The sequence below is a fragment of the Sus scrofa genome, chromosome 3 (genome assembly GCF_054392235.1).
Source record: "Sus scrofa isolate SSC_HxYL_T2T_F1_AM1 chromosome 3, Sscrofa_HxYL_maternal_Yorkshire_Landrace_v2.0, whole genome shotgun sequence".
Taxonomy (NCBI): domain Eukaryota; kingdom Metazoa; phylum Chordata; class Mammalia; order Artiodactyla; family Suidae; genus Sus; species Sus scrofa.
Window position 1 is genome coordinate 79,109,503 of NC_139385.1, and position 21,109 is coordinate 79,130,611.

Consider the following 21,109-nt stretch of genomic DNA (forward strand, 5'->3'; position numbering starts at 1 on the left):
CCTGGTACTTGCAGGACTCAGGTAGCTGTGTTGCTAAATCAATCAAAATTTGAATGTGGGCTTTGAAATATTTTTGGCTTTTTTGTTTTATTTTTTGTTGTTGTGTTCTTTTTTGCTCTTCCTTGGTTTTCTGACACAAAAGGCAGAAGCAACAAATGACTTGTCAATATTATTTTTCATGCTTCTCCAGATAGACTGTTCACACCGAATGCTGAGGTGTTTATCTAGCCGGTGGACCCAAGAAACGCTGTAAAGAAAAATACCATTTTCTGAAAGGGTGAGATGATTTAGGGATTGGACATCTTTATCATCTATCAATAGACTGGCAGTTCAGAGATCCAGGTAGACTTCAGTTTCTGATAGGAATTTGAGCTGTAATTTCCCTTCCTGGGTTATGTTTTACTTGCTCTTTTTTGAGTGACTGGAAGAAAAGCTGAGAATTAACCAGCCCTTCACCAGCCCCTGCTTCATATTATAATTTTAACCTTGTTTACTGCCATCAGCTATGTCTTGTGGTTGATTCAAAATGGGACCCAACTGTGGATTCATACTACATAAATTCATCAACTCCAAACTTATATAGCTATTCCAGAATATTCTGCAGAGTTGTCTTTTGAAATGACCTGCTGTAAAACCTGATGGTGTGTGTACTATAAACATAGAAAGGTCTAGCTAACAAATGGGTCTCTAGTTGTTTTAAAAATTCCTTTCCTACTTTAAGATATTTTACTTGTATGTTGGAGCATGCTCTTTATTTAGAAGTTCCTTTATTATTATTTTTAGGGTTTTAAAATTATTTTCTTCTCAAATGTCACAGAATGTCTTACCGCCCATCTGCTCAAGAGGCATAATTATGAAACTGACAGTCTTTTTTGACACCTTCCTGAAGTGGGAGGAATGAACACATTTTCATTCAGTTAGGGAACTCAAATCTTGGCTTTCTTCTTTTCCTTGTAGGAATGAGTCTTTTGAACAGGTCTACATTGCATAAGTATTTGCAAGATATGTAAGAAAAACAAGGACTCTTTTAAAGACATAGTCTATTGACATGCTCAACTAGTTAAGCTACTAATGAAATTAGTAAATTGTTAATTTCAGCCAACAACTGGCTAATTCCAACTGAATAGGCAAAATTTACACATCAGAGTTGCTTGCCTCTATGCTTCTTCAGGGGCAATGTAGAGAATATATGACACTGTAATTTTTTTTTTTTTTTTTTTTGTCTTTTTAGGGCTGCACCCATGGTATACGGAGGTTCCCAGGCTAGGGGTCGAATCAGAGCTATAACTGTCAGACTATGCCACATCCACAGCAATGCTGGATCTGAGCCACAACTACAATCTACACTACAGCTCAGGGCAACACCAGATTCTTAACCCACTGAGGGAGGCCAGGGGTCGAACTTGCATCCTCATGGATACTAGTTGGGTTCGTTATCTACTGAGTCATGAGAAGAACTCTGACACTGTAATATTTTATTAAGCTCTAACAGAAAATAATAATGTTTATTAAAACCTTATAAAACCTGGAGTTCCCATCTTGGCTCAGTGGTTAACAAATCCAACTAGCATCCATGAGGACGTGGGTTCAATCCCTGGCCTTGCTACATGGGTTAAGGATATGGCGTTGCCCTGAGCCATGGTGTAGGTCACAGTTGCAGCTCAGATTCTGCATTGCTATGGCTGTAGCATAGCCTGGCAGCTACTGCTCCAATTTGACCCTTAGCCTGGGAACCTCCATATGTTGCTGGTGCAGCGCTAAAAAAGACAAAAAAAAAAAAAAAAAAAAAAAAAAAACCTTATAATACCATACACTAAACATTATGAGAAATGACATTTGCTTAAATCATTGGTTCTAATCTTTAAAACAATACGAAATTTTATCTACTGTAGTCATTGTGCTTTTAAGAATATTCATGACATTTATTTATTTTTTATTGTATTGAGATAATTGAGAAGTGTCAGTCACTTAGAAGATCATTTTGGGACAGTCTGATGTAAGCTCATGATGAGCTGATTTCATTCAGTATGGATTTTGGTCACCTCTAACAAAGTGATAATTCTAAGAATGGCATTTTAACACTAGTAATTCAGAATTTTTGAAACTGTAATTTTAGAAATAGCTATTTTTATAAGACTGGACAGATTTCAATTCTGATAGCAAAAGGAAGGTCTGAGTCACAAATTATCCATTTGTGAAAAAAAAAAAAGTGCACCAAAAATAAAAGACAGTGATATGGGCATAAGGAATTACTTTGGAACTTACAGATGTTACGGTGATCCATGAATGTGGCTTATTCCAAAACTCCAGATTTCAGGTTAGATCTACCAAAACCTTTTTTAGGTACATAGAGGGTGACATTCAGAATGGAATAGAACCTGAACCCTGCAGCCCTGGCAGAAACCCTGGGCTCAGCTTATAATATAATTACAAAATGTAGGATTTATGTGAAAATATAGGAATTACGTAAGAGTTAAGGATTACAAACATTTGAATAAGGAAGAAGTTGGCAATGGTTTGTCTTATCAGTAAAAGTTGCTTTGATAGTATCATAGGGGGAGTTTACAGAGAATACCTAAGCTTACACATGTTCCTTTGAGGCAACTTGCTCTTCTCTCCTAAGGTTCTCTTATATGATGGTCTATCTAAATATCTTCTGCTCTAGCTGAAAACATTTAGAGGTCATTACAATACATGAATATGAAATGACAGTGATTTGAATGAGACCAATGACAGTAGACAAGAAGAAACAATTTATTGAGCACTTACCATGCCAGTCACCACTGATGTATGAATGTTCTCAGTTAATTGCCTCCCAGTATTATAGAGTAGATGTTACTGTGCCCATTTTTTCAGGTGAAGAAACTAAGGACAATGAAAATGATGTCATTCACACAGGGTTAGAATCGTGGCACAGTAGGACCCGTTTGACCTCACTCTATCATTCTTCTCTTAATGAAGTATAGTTGTGAAAGGAGACTAAATAAGACATAGTCTATGTAGATATTAGGGGTGATTTAAAAGTAAGAAAAACATTAATGATTAACAGAGAGATGGAAATATTAGTTTCAATGTCAGTTTTGTTTTTGGTTTTAGCAAACATTACAAGGAGTGGGCCGAGCTACAATGGAGCATCCAAATGGATGTATGCATTGGGCAGTTAAAATTTGGGTATGTGTGTATGGAGGCATGTGTTGCATGCTCTGAATATAATTCTGTATACTGATAGGAATCTAAAAATAGTATTGGATTGATCTGCTCTGATGTCAAGAGTTTTAGAATTAAGATGTTTTCTTGAATAACTATGATATTTTTAATTCCAAAATAATCCCTCGTACTCTCATCTCTGTATGCCCAAGAAGGAGGTAAAAGAGAATATGGATGTGGCTAAATCACTTCATGAGTGTAATTTGCTATCAAGGACATAGTAATCTCTTTGTTGTACAGTGTGGTTAGTCAGAATTCAGTACAGAAGAAAATTACTTCTTTTAAACATGAAGGTGTTTAATTCTGGGAATAGGGGTTTACAGAAATCATTGGTAGGGCTGGCAGTGCAGGTATGAGTTGAGATTCATACACAGAAAGACCTGCATAGGAATGCCATGGAACTGGCACACCCAAAGTAGAGCCAATTCTGCCACAATCCAGAATCTTGAAAATGGGGTAGCTATTGACTCAGCTGCTTAAGTCCTGATCTGGGATAGGGAGCTGATGTTAGAATTGTTGGCCCCAGAGCCCTATTATGGCTGCTTGATACACAACAGTGAAATGGATGTTTCCAGGGTTATTGCCTGCCTCCCTAATTAATTACAGAGTCAATGTTTAGGCGAGTGCATCTAAATGGAGGGTTCCAAATTACATCTGGAACTGTAGGTGCAAAGGAGTCTGGAAGGTGTAATATTTGCTGTCTAGCCTCTTCAATAAAGGAAGACACCCTTAAAAGAGTTAGGGATAGATGGCGGCAAGGCAATATAGCATACACCACAACAGGCAAGCATAACATATCAGAGAATTTCTCTAATGCATGTTACTGAAGTAGAAGGGGAAAACTGGTGGCCAATTGGCAGCTGATTTCAGGTATATAACTATTGAGAAAAGCATTGATTGCTGATCTCTGAGTAGCCTTGGAAACAATTAGCATAAAGAAAGACATAGGAATGGGGGAATATTATAAAACCTATAGTGCAAACTTGGAGCCTTCCTCTCCATCCTTTCTAAAATTCCCTTAGTGAGTTGGTTTAGAGCCAGAAATAAGATTGCCTCAGACAAAGGCCAGAGCTTTTCTGGATCATACTCTTTTTTTCTTTTGTATGAGTAGAGAAGGTGAAGAACCCCATTAAAGAAATTGAGTGGATTGATCCTCAGACCACAATAATGAAGTTTATTTCAACTGATATTTCCAAATTTCGTTGTTCTCTATGGTCTCAATGCACTTAAAAAATGATCATTCCCTATGATAAATTCATATAGCAAACTGCTGTAATGTGCCAAATGAGCTTTTATGTGACATAGTAACTTTTAGAGCTTGCCAGAACTTTGAAATGTTGGAAAAGGTGTTGCTAGCTTTCAACATGTGCTAATTGGGTTTGCCTACCCAGATGGCTTGAAAGAAGGAAATTAAATCAATCAATCAATCAATAGATAGATAGATAAGTAATTCTGGCTTCTAAACTGTGCTAATCAAGAAAAAGAATAACTTAAAACCAAATCCTCTAACCTCCTTGTTTGCATTGTTGGATATAATAGGGTAGTTTAAATTTTATTTATCATGTTTTGAGGAATTTGCATGTACAGTTAATATTTAGAGAAAAATATAACCACAACAGCATAAAGCAATTGAACATATCTGAGACTCTGAACAAGTTTTCAGAATCTCTAACTTAAAGTGAAACATACATATTTTACAATTAGATCTAGTGTAATTGTAAATAGTTCCTTCTATGTACGGAAATTGGTAGGGTGTTCCTGTTTTTCTGCATGATTTCCATATTAAATTTTACACCAATAATCAAATCTTCCTGTTTTCTTTTGGGTCAGAGTTGGTAGTGTTTGAAATCTACCAAACTATGATTTAACTACTCTGACAAAGAATCAACTATCTGAAGAGAACATCCCATTGTTCTTGATGTTCTTATCGACCTAGTGTCAAGTGTTTCACTATTTTGTGTGAACAATTTATATATTGTAAGGTATTTTGAAATAATTTATAGCATCCAGATTTTTAACAATAATTCTCCGCCAAATCACTTACCAAACCAACAATTTAATGGTCCTTCTTTCTGATATTATCTGATATCTCATTCTATTGGAAAGTTTCCCAATGTGACCAAGAACCAACAACTAGGAGATCTGACATACTTGGAAATGTGGTGAATTATTGATGTGGAAAACAAACAAGACACGGTAGTGAAGACAGCGACATCTATAGTATAAAGTGAGAATTCTTTATTTCTTTTATTTTAATGAGAAATTGGAAGCTCATTAAAAGATGTGTTTTTCTATATGTTGGAATATTGGAATATTTTTTTAATTTTAAGCATCTAAAATTAATAAAATTATCCCCCAAACACAACGTCCCTCATCTTTTTTTGAAACTTATTGAAATTACCAAAGGAAAAGTAGGGAAAAGCCTGAGTCATTTTTGGAATCCACGTAAAAAGCAATTGCATTCAGAGTAAATCTGATACATAAGATAACCTTGGGACAAAATAAAAGCAAACAAAAGGGACTGCCAAAAGCTGACTCAAAACAATTTTCCCTCTGTGGAAAAAAAATGTGGCATTGTAGGAAGCCAGTAAAGATTATTTCAAAGCCACATGAATGCTCTGTGATTTGAAAATTCTAGAAGTAGATATTTGTGATGAACTGAATGTTTGTGTCCCCCTCCCAAATTCATATGCTGAAATGCCAACCCCAAGATGAAGGCATTTAGGGAGGGGACCTTTGGAAAGTAATTCATTTGAGATGAGGCCAGGAGGGTAAAGGCCTCATGCTGGGATTAATGCCCTTACAAGAAGAAGATACCAGAACTTTAGCTCTCTACTTTCCACTATAGGAAGATACTAAGAAAAGACAGCCATCTTTAAATAAGGAAAAGGGTTATCAACAGGCATGGGCTATGTAGGCACCTGGATCTTGGACTTCTCAACTTCCAGAACTGTTAAAAATAAATGTTGGTTGTTAAAGCCACCCTCTCTGTGGTATTTTTGTTATAGCAGGTGAATTGACCAACACAGAGTTCTATCATGCCCTGGTACAGAAAATGGTCTTTGCCACTGTGGATTTATAGTTGGGGCAGTTGCGGTCACAGGCTTTGGGCAAATGTTGTACCAGAGAGAAGGTCTTCATTATGACACCACTTTTTTTTTTTTTTTTTTTTTCTGGTATAATGGTCAGGAGAATCGAAATGTGTTCTTGCTCCAAAATCTTTTCTAGATGAATGAAAGCATTCATGAAAAATAAGTGAAATATAAACAAAAAGCAGATTTAAAAAAAAAAAAGGAAAAGAAAGCATCAGACTATAGAATAAAATGTAGACCATCAATTATTTTAATCCTTGATGGTGCAGAGTTTTTTTTTTCCCCTAATCATATAAGGCAAGATAGAGTTCATATGATAAAACAATAAATAAGTAAGTATCTAGATTAATAGATAACTAAGTACTTTGATAGGTAGAATTGTTATTAATACTTACTGGATAAAAAGCCCAAAGACTAATTTAAAAGAAAATTACACATTGAAATAAATATAAACACACTTAAAATAGAAAACACACTTACAACATAATTAGAAATGTTCCTAATTATCTTTCAACGTTAAAAAAAGGTGTTTAGAATTTCTGTGCCTTTATTCTTTCTAGAAGAGGTTAATAAAACTATTTTCTCCGTATGTATGGGATAAGGTGCATCAAACTTATTTCAAACATTTCAACCTTGTTTTAAAAGATTATTTTACACACTGATTGATTAAAATCTCTCTACCATGGTTTATAAAGGTAAATATCACCAGCTAATCATTATCTCATAACACTCCACCCCTTGGGGACCCTGCACGAGCTGTTTTTCACTGCTTGGAGATCTCTGTGTGACTAGCTCCAGCTCATCATTCTGGTCTTAGCTTGGTAGTAACCTTCCCAGAGAGGTCTCCCCTGAACACTCTATCAAAATAGGTCTCCCAACCCATCCCTGATCACAATCTCTCATAGAAGTTTAATTCAAACTTTTGTTTTTTTCCTAGTGTTTGTCACAGTGTGATGGGTTGTATTTTGCAACTCCTCCCAAAGAAATGTTCAAGTCCTAAGTCCCAATACCAGTAATTGTAACCTTATTTGGAAATAATCTTTGTAGATGTAATCAAGTTAAAAATGAGATCATACTGGATAAGGGTGGTCCATAAATCCAACAATTGATGTCTTTTAAGAGAAAAGAGTGATATATCGGAACACAGAGACATAGAGGATAAACACAGAGAGAAGAAAACGGAGGCAAAAATTGGTGTGATGAGGCCACAAGTCCAGGAAATAACTGGGGGCCATGAGAAGTTGGAAGAGGCAAGGAAGTTTTCTGCCCTAGAGACAGAGAGAATATGGTCCTGCTGACACCTTGATTTCAAATGTCTAGACTTCTGAACTGTGATGGAATACATTTCTGTTGTTGGAGCCACCCAGTTTGTGGTAATTTGTTACAATAGCCCTAAGAGAGTAATACAAAACATATTTGGACTATGATAATAGTGCAAAATTAACTTGTTTACTTTTGATACTTTGCTTATAATTTGTCTCCTTTCAGGAGCAGGTGCACAACATGAGAACAGAAGTTTTTCTTCTTCACTAGTAACTGAAATGATGCTGACTGCAGTAGGTACTTAACTAAATGAATCAGTGGATAAAAAAGTGAACAATGAGATGACAATAAACAAGTAAAATATAATTCATTACAAATAACTGATGACTTATTGAAAATTTTTCCACTTAGTAGTCAAAGACTATTCAGTTAAATAAAAATGAGGTAAAACTCTTTAATTGGTAAGTGCTTAAAAGTTTTGAAAATAGCCCCTTTTGGCAATTACAGAGACATAAACAATCTCATCTCCCTGCCAATAGATACTGAATTGGTGAAGACTGGTTATATTAACAGTCATTATCTTTGAGTTGTGGGGTTCAAGAAAGATTTATTTTTTTTCTTTGTGGTTTTCCATATCCTCCTACATTTTCTACAATGGACATTTATTACTTTTAGAGTGAGAAAATAATTATAAAATGAGAAGAATTAAATATTTTTTTCTTTCCTGCATCAGCTATAATGTCCTAGAATAATGTCGTTGCTTTTTACAAATGATAGGCTGGAATTTTTATGTCAATAAATATATTTAAGTCTAAATACTTTTCATAGCTAATGATGTAGCACAAAAAATAAGTTATCCAATTTGCAAGTCAGGGTTTATTTACACTTCTCTTGGAAAGCCTAATAATGTGTTACCTTAACCTGCAACTTGATTATACTATAGTTTGATAAAAATGTGAATTGGGAGACAATCCAACTGAAAACTCAGCAGTGGGAAGCTCAAACATATTTTCTATTCTATAGAATTTAATGGCTTTAATGAAGGCTGAACAGTTGATCTAAAATAAATTTTCCAAGGCGGGATTAACTAATGCCCTAATTAATGAATTTGCAAACATTGTTTCTCCTCTGGCCATTATTTGTTTTTTTAATCACAGATTTTTTTTTTTAATCATGTGTTTTAGAACTCAGGGTTTCATAGTGAAATTCAGTATTCCTGACCCCAAATAAAGGTACCTTGGGTGCTTTGTGAGAATGGAAATGAGAAATGTAGTTAACAAATCTGTGTTCTATTGGCTGGGGAAATGAAGCCTTTGTTATTCACTCCCAGTGGTAAAAAGGAATCTCAGGCTTAGGGGAAGTCTTGCGGGGAGGGGTTCAGCTGACCCTAGGTGACACCAATTTGCTTCCTCCCAAGCTGTTCTTGCTAGGTGCTACCTCTGTGCTTTTGGGTTATTTATTTAACTTGTAAGAATGATTTCCTTATTCTTAAATTAGCATAATAACAGTTGAATTTTTTCTTTAGTTTCTAATAAGTGCTTTGAAAATCAAGTGATTGCCTTTTCTCGGGGGCAAAGGGTGCATAGTTCCATTTGTTATCTCAAAATCTCTTTCATCGTTCTCGTTTAAAAAAAATCTTCACTCTTGTAACTAGTTCACTTACATTGTACAAGTATTTAGTTATGTTTTTTCAAATTAAATCATGATTCATTGGAAAATTTTGAGATGTTTCAACTTCATTGGACTGTAAATCTTATCTTTTAATCTTTCTTTTTAGACCGCTTTTGGTAAGGCAAAAATTAATTATAACTGCCAAGATTTCCCTTATAATGATTCAAGGATGAAATTTAGAGTTTTTGAGTCCTGTAAGGACATTCTACCCCCAGTCACTATACCTTAACTACCTGGCACATAATTTCTACTCAGTTACTCCTTATTGGTTGAACAAGTAAAGGAATGGTGTGTTGAGAGTCTGTGACATTCATATTAAATTTTGCATCAGGTATAGTAAGACAACCGGATAGAGTTTGTTCCTGAGTGATAAAATGGCAGTTTCCTCAGTTCCCACCCTTCCATAACAAAACATTGAAATGGTGGGCATTTTACAAATTTATTAAAGCAAAAGTACATTTTCAGAGAGGGAGAGAGTGCACACACCGCACCCATACCCACAGACAGAGGGGTAAATAGAGGCCCCGCCTCAGTTTTACAATTGTTTTTATATCCCCATGCATTGGACCTGAGTGGAGACCCAATTTCTTCTGCCCCAGCTCCCTTTGCTGTGCATAAGGGCTGAGTGTTGTTTGAACTCTGCATGGGGCATATTTGACCTTCTGATTGGTTTCCTGCAGGAACATGTTACACAGAGGAGGGGTGAGCAATGGGTGACAATCCTTCCCTAGTAGGGAGTGAGCAGCCCAGGTTGCTCAAGGTGGGGAAGGAGCATTACAATGAGACACAGACAGAGGATTTGGGGTTTAATCTTCTTGAAAGGGACTTGAAGTCTATAACGATTCCAGAATTATTAGGAGTGATTATGGCAGAACCACCAGAGTTTCACCTAGTTCAGAATGCCTTCACAGCTGTGATGAAAAGAAGTAGAGAAATCAGGAGTTCCCGTCGTGGCGCAGTGGTTAACGAATCCGACTAGGAACCATGAGGTTGCGGGTTCGGTCCCTGCCCTTGCTCAGTGGGTTAACGATCTGGCGTTGCCGTGAGCTGTGGTGTAGGTTGCAGACGCGGCTCGGATCCCGCGTTGCTGTGGCTCTGGCATAGGCCTGTGGCTACAGCTCCGATTCAACCCCTAGCTTGGGAACCTCCATATGCCGCGGGAGCGGCCCAAGAAATAGCAACAACAACAACAACAAAAAAGACAAAAGACAAAAAAAAAAAAAAAAAAAAGAAGTAGAGAAATCAGCTTCAAAGATATTTTTTCAGGCTTTGGAGAAGGGACTCTAGTGAGGTAAGAGCTAATTTGGAATTAGATGTATAGTACATCCATCAATATAGTGCTCTAGTCCCAAACAGCACTCAGAAAATGTTCTGACTGAATGTTTCTAAACTTTATATTTCTTAGGCATCTCAAAATGAACAACAAAGAAACAAGTCTCACATATATAACTTTCATTTACAGCTTTGCATTTCACCTGGACATTTTGTCCCCATATCATTTTACATACTGGAATTAATTTCCCTATATCTTAAGAGTTACTCAAATTTGACTAGTCTTTGGGGTGGGGATAGTGTCTTTTAATAAGAATGATAATTAAACAAATTAAAAAGCTACACTGAATTAATTGTTATAAGACCTCAGAGACACTACGAAACAGATAAGATGTAACCTAGAATAATTTTTGGTTTGCTTTAGTTGAATAATGACCCCTTTAAAAAAACATTTTTATTTGAGTTGAAAAATATTTGATTTTCTAGTTTAATACTTTATAAAAATCAAATAAAATGTAATGATTCTGTGATCTTTAATTTCAGAACTTTCTTATCTGCATCAGTCCTCATTAAGTTAACCCTGTGTAGGATGACCTCCATTGTGAGGGAATATCGGGAAAATGTCATGTGCCGTTGTCAACTTCAGTATCATGAAACCAGTATTAGAATAGTGTTTTAAATATATGTACGGTGCACAATTCTGTTTTAGGAAAAAACAATGATGCATCAAACCACTGAAGGATATACTGCTACTTCTTATCCTATACCTTTAATGCTAATCGCCTTTCAAAGGCCAGGTCTTCTTCCCTTCAGATATTTGCCATTAGTTAAACCACTGAATTAGCCTGTGGTCAGAATAAAAAGATGGTAGAATTGAACTGCATTTTTTTTTCTTTTTTTTTTTCCTTTTAGCTTTTTAGAGCCACACCCATGCCATATGGAGGTTCGCAGGCCAGGGGCTGAATCAGAGCTACAGCTGCCAGCCTACACCACAGCCACAGCAACGCCAGATCTGAGCCACATATGCCACCTACACCACAGCTCATGGCAATACCAGATCCCTAACCCACTGAGCAAGGCCAGGGACTGAACTGGCAACCTCATGGTTATTAGTTGGATTCGTTTCCGCTGTGCCACAACAGGAACTCCTGAATTGCATTTTGAACTGTGGAATACTGTTGCTCTTTCTGTCCTTACTCTTAACATAAATCTACATGGGCTGTTTTACAATTTAAAGTGAAATTTTGAAATAACTGCAGTTCACTGCATTAGATGGAAAAGTGAGAGATGCTGGAAGATGCACATGCACAAAGCACATACTGACTACGATATCATTTCATGTAGAAAATATTTCATTTACACTCAAAGTACACAGAAACACTTAAGAGTATAGTAAAGTGTGAGTATGAAGGCTATTAAAAGGTCAGCTCGATATCTTATTGCTGAAAACTCACTGCAGTGTTGGCCTTGACATGACCTGTAGAATTTTATGTTGGCAGGAAACCAACTTAGAAATTTGTTCTGTAGCAAATCATTGTAGCAATATACTTCCAGGAATTAAATCCTTTACATTGCATGGCAGGGTTGCCAAAGAGTGTGTAGGGTCTCTTCTGATAGCAACCCTGAAGCAGGCTTTGGCCAGAAATTCAAAGCCATATGTTAGCCCTGTCAAAGATGATATGGATCTGCTTACAAAAACCTTGCTCAGTGGCTTTGCCAGGAACCCTGTGGCTGTGTCTTGCCGGAAAGCCATTGCATGCATTATCCCTGCCAGAAATTGATGCTGCCCTGGGATAATCTAACAGCACTAAAAACTCAACCTCTGGATTTCTACTGCCAGGCTCTAACTATTAACAGAGGCTGTGAGTGTATTACAGGGAAATAAGGTCTATTTGCCCTCTCTAGGGTGAAGGTGGACGATCCTGTTGGCTTCAAATACTTTGGAGTTAATTAGCTTTTTGGAAAAGATTCCTGGCAAAGATTACAGTAGGTATTTGTTTCATGATGTACATGAACTCTAGCTAACATTTTCTTAGGAATAGATTTGAATGATAGTTTTATTTATAGAGGGAAAATGGACAGAAAAAAGTCAAGATATTTTGTCTGCAAAAGAGTAGTTAGTACATTATAAAGTATACTAAATATCAATTCATGATTGCTGTCCCCAAGCTAGAATAACAACAAAGTTCCACTCTTCAATATTTGTGACAAAACCAGTAGATGACAAATAACTTTTATATTTTCCACTGTAGTCAGTATTACATATAGTCAGATTAAGATGAATACACCATAATGGAAAACACTCCAAGAAAGCTCATGTATATATTTGGTGTGTTTGAGACTGAAAATTTTTAAAAGACAGTTCCATTTTTTAATCAAAAAGAGTGTTTACCAAAGTTGTGTAAAATTTAGCCACACAAAATATGGTTCATGGACTGATAAAAGTTTCTAAACTGTAATTGGTCCACAAACAGATAAGTACAGAGTATGAGGTAGTGCTTAGGAAACTTACAGCAATTTGACATGACTGAAAAACGTTGTTGTATTTTATACAATGTGACTCTAAAATAAATTACAAACCAAAAAAAAAAGAAATCTCTACACCACAGATATTTTGAAGAACACTTGCTCAAGAGATGGCAAACTAGTCACTATTTCCTCATTTTGTGATTAGATATTGCTAATTAATCACAGACCTGATTTAACCATTCCTTTACTTATGTAGGCTTTATCTATCCTGATTCTTAGTCACCATACATTAATGCCTGCGTGCCCAAGATTTCTGCTGTCAGGACACTAACTATGTAGTAAGAGAGAAAAATATTAACAACCCTATACATACATTAGGTTACTATACATAACCTAATCAAGGAAAAGGGACTGATAATAACTGAATTTTGATACAAATTTCATGATAACATACACAGTCAGTCCTAAGGGGGATTGGTTCTAGTACAAACTCCTCAAAAATACGAAAATCCGAGAATGCTCAAATCCCTTACATAAAGCGGTAAAGTGGTAGAGTATCCACACATGACCTACACACTCCTCCTGTAAACTTTAAATCATCTCTAGATTATTTATAATACTTAATACAATGTAAATGCTATGTAAATAATTGTTCCAAAATATAATTTTTGGAAAAAAGCATGTAATCAGAACAATATATTTAGAAAGAAAAATTATATTCTTACAATTTGATGTATATCAATGCAGAGAAAATAATATTTGAAAAGAAACTCATCAAAATGCTAACTATGTAATAATCTGGGTGGGAGTCCTTGAAAGTCATTTTTCTATCTTTCTTTATACTTTTATGAATTGTTTTAATATTTCACAGTAAACTTTATGAATTCTACAAAACGATAAGGATTAGGTTTTGGTTTTTTTTTTTTTTGTCTTTTCTAGGGCTGCTCCCCTGGCATATGAAGGTTCCCAGGCTAAGGGTCGAATCAGAGCTGTAGCTGCCAGCCTACACCAGAGCCACAGCAATGCGGGATCCTAGCCGCATTTGCGACCTACACCACAGCTCACAGCAACGCTGGATACTTAACCCACTGAGCGAGGCCAGGGATCGAACCCACAACCTCATGGTTCCTAGTCGGATTCGTTAACCACTGTGCCACGATGGGAACTCCCAAGGATTAGTTAATTTTGAATGGGATTATTTTTCTAGTTTTTTTGCTCTTTGTCTTTTGTTGTGCTTTTGATTAGGGAAGATTTTAATTTATCCATATTTTCTTTGTAATTTCTGCCTTTGATGTCATATAGAGAAGCCTTATTCACATTAAATGCTATACTTACATTTATATTCTACTGATATTTTTGCTTTCATGTTTTCCTACTAATCCTTTAATTGTTTTGAAATTTATTTTTTTTGCATAAAGTTAGGTAAATATCTTCTTCCCTCTCCCTAAAGAACTGGTCAATTAGTTTGACACCATTTATAGGAGTAACTTGGATGTTTTTATGTTAACTTAAAACACCACCTCATTTGCATACTAAATATTTATATACCCTGGTTTATTTCTAGGTTTTCTGCCCAATTTCCTTATTTATTTTTCCAGTAGCAAAGATCATATTATATAAATTATCTTAACTATATAGGTAATTTTTATATCATTTAATATTATCCTCTATGTAGCCATTATAATTTTTCTTCCAGTTTTAAATTTTCAATCATTTTCTTGACAAACTCAAACTTTACTATTTTTCCATGGAATAAATTACAAAAAAATTATTTCAGAGAGAATTGCCACACATTTTAATATTGAAAAATGGGGGGAATTTTAGAATACTTATCTAAAACTTTATAAAAAATTCATAATCAGTATTTTAACCTAAATTAACCTCAACTATTTTTGGGATTAATTTTCATGTATTTTACATATTTCATATATATTTCATACTATTCAATAGTAATAGAAAACAAATCTTTCTAATGCATTTAAATCAATAGTGTATTGTTATTCTTTTTTTTTTTTTTTTTTTTTTTGGTCTTTTTGTCTTTTCTAGGGCTGCACCTGCAGCATATGGAGGGTCTCAGGCTAGGGGTCTAATCGGAGCTGTAGCCACCAGCTTACACCACAGCCACAGCAACACTTGATCTGAGCTGTGTCTGTGACCTACACCACAGCTCACAGCAACACGGATCCTTAACCCACTGAGCAAGGCCAGGAATCGAACCTGCAACCTCATGGTTCCTAATCGGATTTGTTAACCACTGAGCCATGACGGGAACTCCTCTTATTCTTTTTATATATATATTATTTGTTGTTATGTTATCTCTATGCATTTCGCATTTCTTGTTATTGGACTTGAGATATGTATCTTCTATCAGTTATCTATTATTTAAATATCATTGTATGCACAATCTTTTAAAATTATGTCATCACTAGCATTTAGATGACAATGATATATTAGCTAAATATTAAAATGGCTATATTTTTTATATTTTTAATCTCCAGAAATGTTTATATGGCAAAATCCTTTCTCCTCCTTTTATCTTTCTTCTTTATGAATACGTCTTTTCTTAAAAGTTGGTATCTGGCTATCTCCTGACTTTTTTCTCTAGTTTTAGATGTGTGGTTTCAAATTTTATCTATTGTTCTTTCATCTGGCAGTCATTTCAACTCCTCACAAGGAGCTAGAAAAAACGCTTGTTTCCCCTCTGAACACTGGATTAAAAAATTGTATAAACCATTATTAGCACAACCTCAGAGCATGGGATTGGTTAGAGCGGCACCATATTTAATAGATGAGTGTAAATTAGTTCAAGGCCTCAGGAACAGTTCTCCAATGTCGCGAGACATGTTTCTACAATATTTTCTTAGCCTCTTTGCTGAAAACTCCATCTTGTCCTGCTTTACTTTATCCCATCTTACTGCTTGAAAAACAGTCACAGTGTTGGTTCTTTGTTCTTAAGCTTAAGAACAAAGACCTAAAGGCATAAGCTATTCACAGGGTCAGCTGAATGAGGACATAATGTGTTGGTCTAGGCACGCCGGACCTGAGCAGATTGGCAGGCTATTTGCACAAGCATATGTCCTCTAAGGAATAAGAGAAAGAGGAACCTCATGGCCAAGTGGTTTATGAGCCTTCATTAACAGAATATGCATTAGCAGAGAGAACCAAGGTGCAAATTTAGGCAAGCTGGGTTGCAGCAAATAGGCATGCCATTTGCGGAAGCACAGTGAGGATTCTCTGGAATGCTATGCATAGATAGCTAACTCAAATGCTAATGATTGTTATGTGCCTAAAGGTCAGAGTAAAAGCTTAACCATCTACCAGCTAAGTGACTTTTAAAATAATAAAAGAACTTATAAAATAATAAACAAACCCTATATCCTCCACCCATAGCCCCCTCCTCACTTGACTAAAGAGCACAATAAAAGCAGTGTGGTTTCTTGAGGTGGGGCTCTTGGTCCCTGAGACCTTGAGTCCCCCTTCCCACCTTTACTTAAGATAAATGTCTGTGTCTTGTTTTACGTTAACTTTTTTCCTTAAGTTTCACAGCACCTGTTCTTCAGCCCCATCCTGCTGAGCTGGTCTTGGCACTCCAAAATATTGAAAATGTTAAGTAACATAATTAAGGCTTAAATTTAATTGTTTTAGTAACCTCCTCATCTACTACTTGGATGTAATAGTATAGTCAAACAACTCTCATATTCCATTACTACAATATTCCATATTACTCACACATTCCATTACTTACATATTCCATTATCAAGAATAGTTCATGTTTGTTTGTTTCTTCAAGTACATGATGTCTATAACAACAGTTATCCTTTTTCCAATGTGATATAAAAATTGTAGTATTTTCAAAACCTATAGACAGCTGGAAATCAAGTGATTTGGTTTTGCTTTGTGTCACAACTTTTATTAAATAATTATTCATGAATCCTTACTATGGGCCAAGAACTGTTCATATTACTAAGGATAGCACACCAAAATCTTGGCCTATTGGAATTTTTATTTGGGGGATAAATCATAAATATATAGACATATAAATATTTTGGATAGTGTTAAGTTTATCTAAGATGTATCTAAAAAACAAGGCAATGAGTTAGAGTGTGACAGGTGGGGTATTGTTGCTACTTTAGTTAAGATTGTCATATAAGGCCTCTCTGAGAAGCTAGTTTCTTTTTTCTTCTTTTTTGGCCATAAATGGAAAAAATGGCAATAAACATACATGTCACTAATTACTTTATTATTTTTCCTGGCCATGCCCACAGCACAGGGAAGTTCCCAGGCGAGGGACTGAAACTGTGCCATAGCAGTCACCCAAGCCACTGCAGTGACAATGCTGTATCCTTAACCCACTGCACCACAAGAGAACACTTGAGAAGGTACTTTTTTGTTTGTTCATTTTGTTTTGTTTTTTGCTTTTTAGAGCTGCACCTGCATTATATGGAAGTTCCCAGGCTAAGGGTCAAATCAGAGTTATAGCTGCCGGCCTACACCACAGCCACAACAACAGGGGGTCTGAGCCATGTCTGTGACCTATACCACAGCTCATGGCAAGGCCGGATCCTTAAGTTACCAGAGATTGAACCTGCGTCCTCATGGATACTAGCCAGATTTGTTTCCACTGCACCAAGACAAGAACCCCCCAAAAAGTGGTTTTTTAAGGTCAGTGTTGAAGAGAGTCATGACAAGAGTATTCCAGAGAGATAATAGAGTAAAGGCAAAGAACCCAAGGAAGCTCTAAACTTGGCCTCCTTCAGGGATTGGAAAGGTGTCTTCCTAGAGCATAGTAAATAAGGTGGAATTGACAGGAATTCAGAGAGATAACCAGAGGGCTTGTCTATCAGGTAGGATAGCATTAAGGTTAAATCTTAGTTTCCCTCACAAATACAATGACCAATCAATCACAGTATCTCATTTTCTACCAACAGGTAATAGATGATCAATAAACGTGATCTGAAATAAATACAGTCTCTCAAGAGGAAAATACATCTTTAATTATAGCTTTTGTTTTAAAATATAAACATACAAAAACTAAAATAGAAAGTTGATTATGAGTATTATTTTCTTCTGTGTAGCACATAGCTCAGAAGCTTTTTTCCTCTTAGAAATTTTAGAAAATGAAATATAATTAACTCTTGGTAAGAGTTTTCTATTTAGCTGGAAGAAAACACTGACAAACAAGATTAAACTCCCCTTAAAATTAATTATTTCATAAAACCAAAACATTATGGACTATTCCTATTTCCAAGAATAATGAGTCACATTTTCATTCTGTTAAAAACTATCGAACAACTGTAGTGCTCTGAAATTCCAAGAATGTCATTTGCATTCATTCAATTTATGACTTTCCACTTTTTAATCCTACCCCCATTATGTTTTTTTCTTAAATTTTCATGTGTTAGCTTATTTATCTCTTTCTGCTTATGCTTACTAAGAGAATGTTTCATCACAGTTCCCATCATCACCCTCACTTCTCCTTTTCTACTACTTGTCTCTATGGCAGGCTGGTGATCAGTAATTACACCCTAGCTACCCCAGTTGTTGTACCTTTGAATACTCCTACATGGTTGGCAACATGCAGCTTCTCTGAAGCTGTCCACATGGCTCCTGATGTCCCAGCCCTTTTCTTGAACAACCTCAATAATCCACGATCAAATGGGTTGATGCCACATCCTCATGAACCTGTTCTGGCATCAAAACATGAATAAACTTTGATTAATTTATGACTATGATGTGCTGGTTGTAAAATATATTAAATATTACCTCTGCTTCTAGGAATCAAGCACTCATATTAGTAGATGATGTGCTAGGCCCTTTATCTATATTATCTTATTATACAAAACATATTCACATTCCAGATATACTTGGCTTTATCTCCATTTTACAGATGGAAAATTAAAGTTCAAAGGCTACTAAGTGACTTGCCCAAGATGACAGTGCTGGTAATTGACTGGGCTAAAATGAACATAAGGCTGTCTCATTCAAAGACCTACATTCCCAATTAGGGCTTTGTGCTTTTGGTAGTAAAAGTTATACAAGTTTTTTTTTGGTACATGTATATAAACACTTTCACCTGAGATAAAATGAAAATCAGAATATTTTTATCAGGGTGAAGTCTACTGTATTTGAGAGGGACTTTCTGGAGAAGGCTGATATCTATAGTGCAGAACATTTCATTATTATACTCAAGGTTTATTGATAAAATTCTTGCTTCTGTTCTGAACTCTTTTTGAAATATCTAGTACTTTACTGGAAGTATTTTTCCAGTAAAGATGTAACAAAATTTCCCCTGAATTGGAAGCTTAAGTCTATTACCAAGGATATTCCTGGTGGTGCAACAGTTAAGGATCCAGCATTATCACTGCTGTGGCTCGAGTCACTGCTGTGATATGAGTTTGATCCCTGGCCCAGAAATTCTGCATGCATTGGGCACAGCCAAAGAGAAAACAAAACAAAACAAAATAAAACTCTGTGTGTGTGTGTGTGTGTGTGTGTGTGTGTGCGCGCGCGCGTGCATGTATGTATATATTTTAAGTCAGTTTACCAGGCCACTTTGTCATTCTATGTCAGTTTACCAATGAGCCAAAAAATGTGCATATGTTGTTCAGATAATAGACTTTAAATATTAAGGGACAACTGGGTTGCTGCTAAGCTGCGGGGTCAAGGAGGAGCATAGGAATCCCATCTATGGGATTTCCTAGGATATATTTTTACTAAATTCAAGACTAACAAATAATGTAAGACCATTGCAACCCTACACAGGCAGACCATTAAAGTTTCAGGTTTGTTAGGACAGAAGGCTTGGACTATCCTGCTGTAGACAAATCACTGATCAGTTGGGGTGCTTGGTGAAGGCAGAATTAACCTTATAGTTATTACTAGATAAGGGAAATAATAAGTCCTCTCTTGTGACTACTCCCAGAATTAAGGACCATATACTATAAATGTATTTCCTTCGTGTGTGTGTGTGTGTGTGTGTGTGTGTGTGTGTGTGTGTGTGTGTGTTAGGAGACAGGGTACTTCTTTTTATTTTCTCTCATTTTACCCATTGTTCAGCATAATGGATTTGGCCACCGTTAAGACTTCGTCAGCAGTTTGCCTATATACAGATGGCATTCAAGCAGAAGTAAGGGAACACCAATCTCCATAGATTCGGCTGACACAATACATAACATTTGGATGTCTCCTTTTGGTGATGAGGTGAGGTATTTTGCTTGCCATATGAGGTAGTTAAGGTAGGCAAGACCACTGTTTTGGAGTGCAAGAAACATACCTTGATGATGAATAACCAAAGTTTTATATTGCAGGTAATATTAATTATTTTTTACTAGTCCATCACTGGAATTATCCTTTGGGCAACTGTGTTTAACTCTTCATGGGAACCACAATCACCTGTCCGCTATAGAAACTGAAAAGTCATCCTTTCTCACAGCAAAAGGGCAAGCAAAAGAGTTAAGCCTTTGTTTAGACACACACTCTGATCTAGACATGGGAGTTAGTGACAGTTAGATGTAGAACTATCATAGATTCAGTTTTGGTGATGGTGGTGGTGGCAAATAAATTTTCCAAATGCAATGGTGGATAAAGGGACCTCTTATATCCTGGCCATTAGCATCACTGGAGAAAGCTAGAACCTCCAGCATTCAAGAGCAGCAGCAGATAGCTATCAGAGTGTATCTTCGCTATTAATTCCAACTGTTTCCCAAGTATGATCTTAAGGTACCTGGTTAGTTCTGTGTGTAACTTAATATCCTTTCAATAAATTTCAGGTTTTTCTATTGCTTGTAATTAAAAACTCTAAATGATATGTTGGATTTTCCAATTATACTTGGGTATTTTAGTACAGATGTGGAAAGATAATGTCACATTAAACAAATTGACGTTAATTGTCATTATGGACAGGGATCTCCTGTTATTTTTTCACTTTGAATTTTTATTAGAACTGCAAATACATCATTAATGAATTCTCTAGAGAAATATGACAGCCTCTAGCTAAAGTTGAAAAGTAAATTCTAATAAAATGAAAACAGTCTGGACTGTTGCTTTATTCTTTTTTTTTTTTTTTTTCCAGTGACCATAAATGTTTAAGGCTCTTTCCTCATTAGTTTAAATTCCTGAGTTATTTTCAAATAACG

At 35.9% G+C, this 21,109-nt stretch overlaps 1 long non-coding RNA gene across 6 annotated transcripts in view; it reads right to left on the minus strand.

The window, feature by feature from the left end:
• Positions 1-21,109, minus strand: part of LOC106509776 (uncharacterized) — a 705,874-nt gene that overhangs the window by 98,774 nt on the left and 585,991 nt on the right. Inside the window, exon 6 of one of the 6 annotated variants that reach the window (XR_014841587.1) lies at positions 18,522-18,661. The exons of 4 other annotated variants lie outside the window; for them this stretch is intronic. This is a non-coding gene — a long non-coding RNA (uncharacterized LOC106509776). Of the gene's footprint in view, positions 1-17,353; positions 18,662-21,109 lie in introns of those variants that run through there. One more of the 6 variants, XR_014841585.1, reaches the window with a different exon arrangement.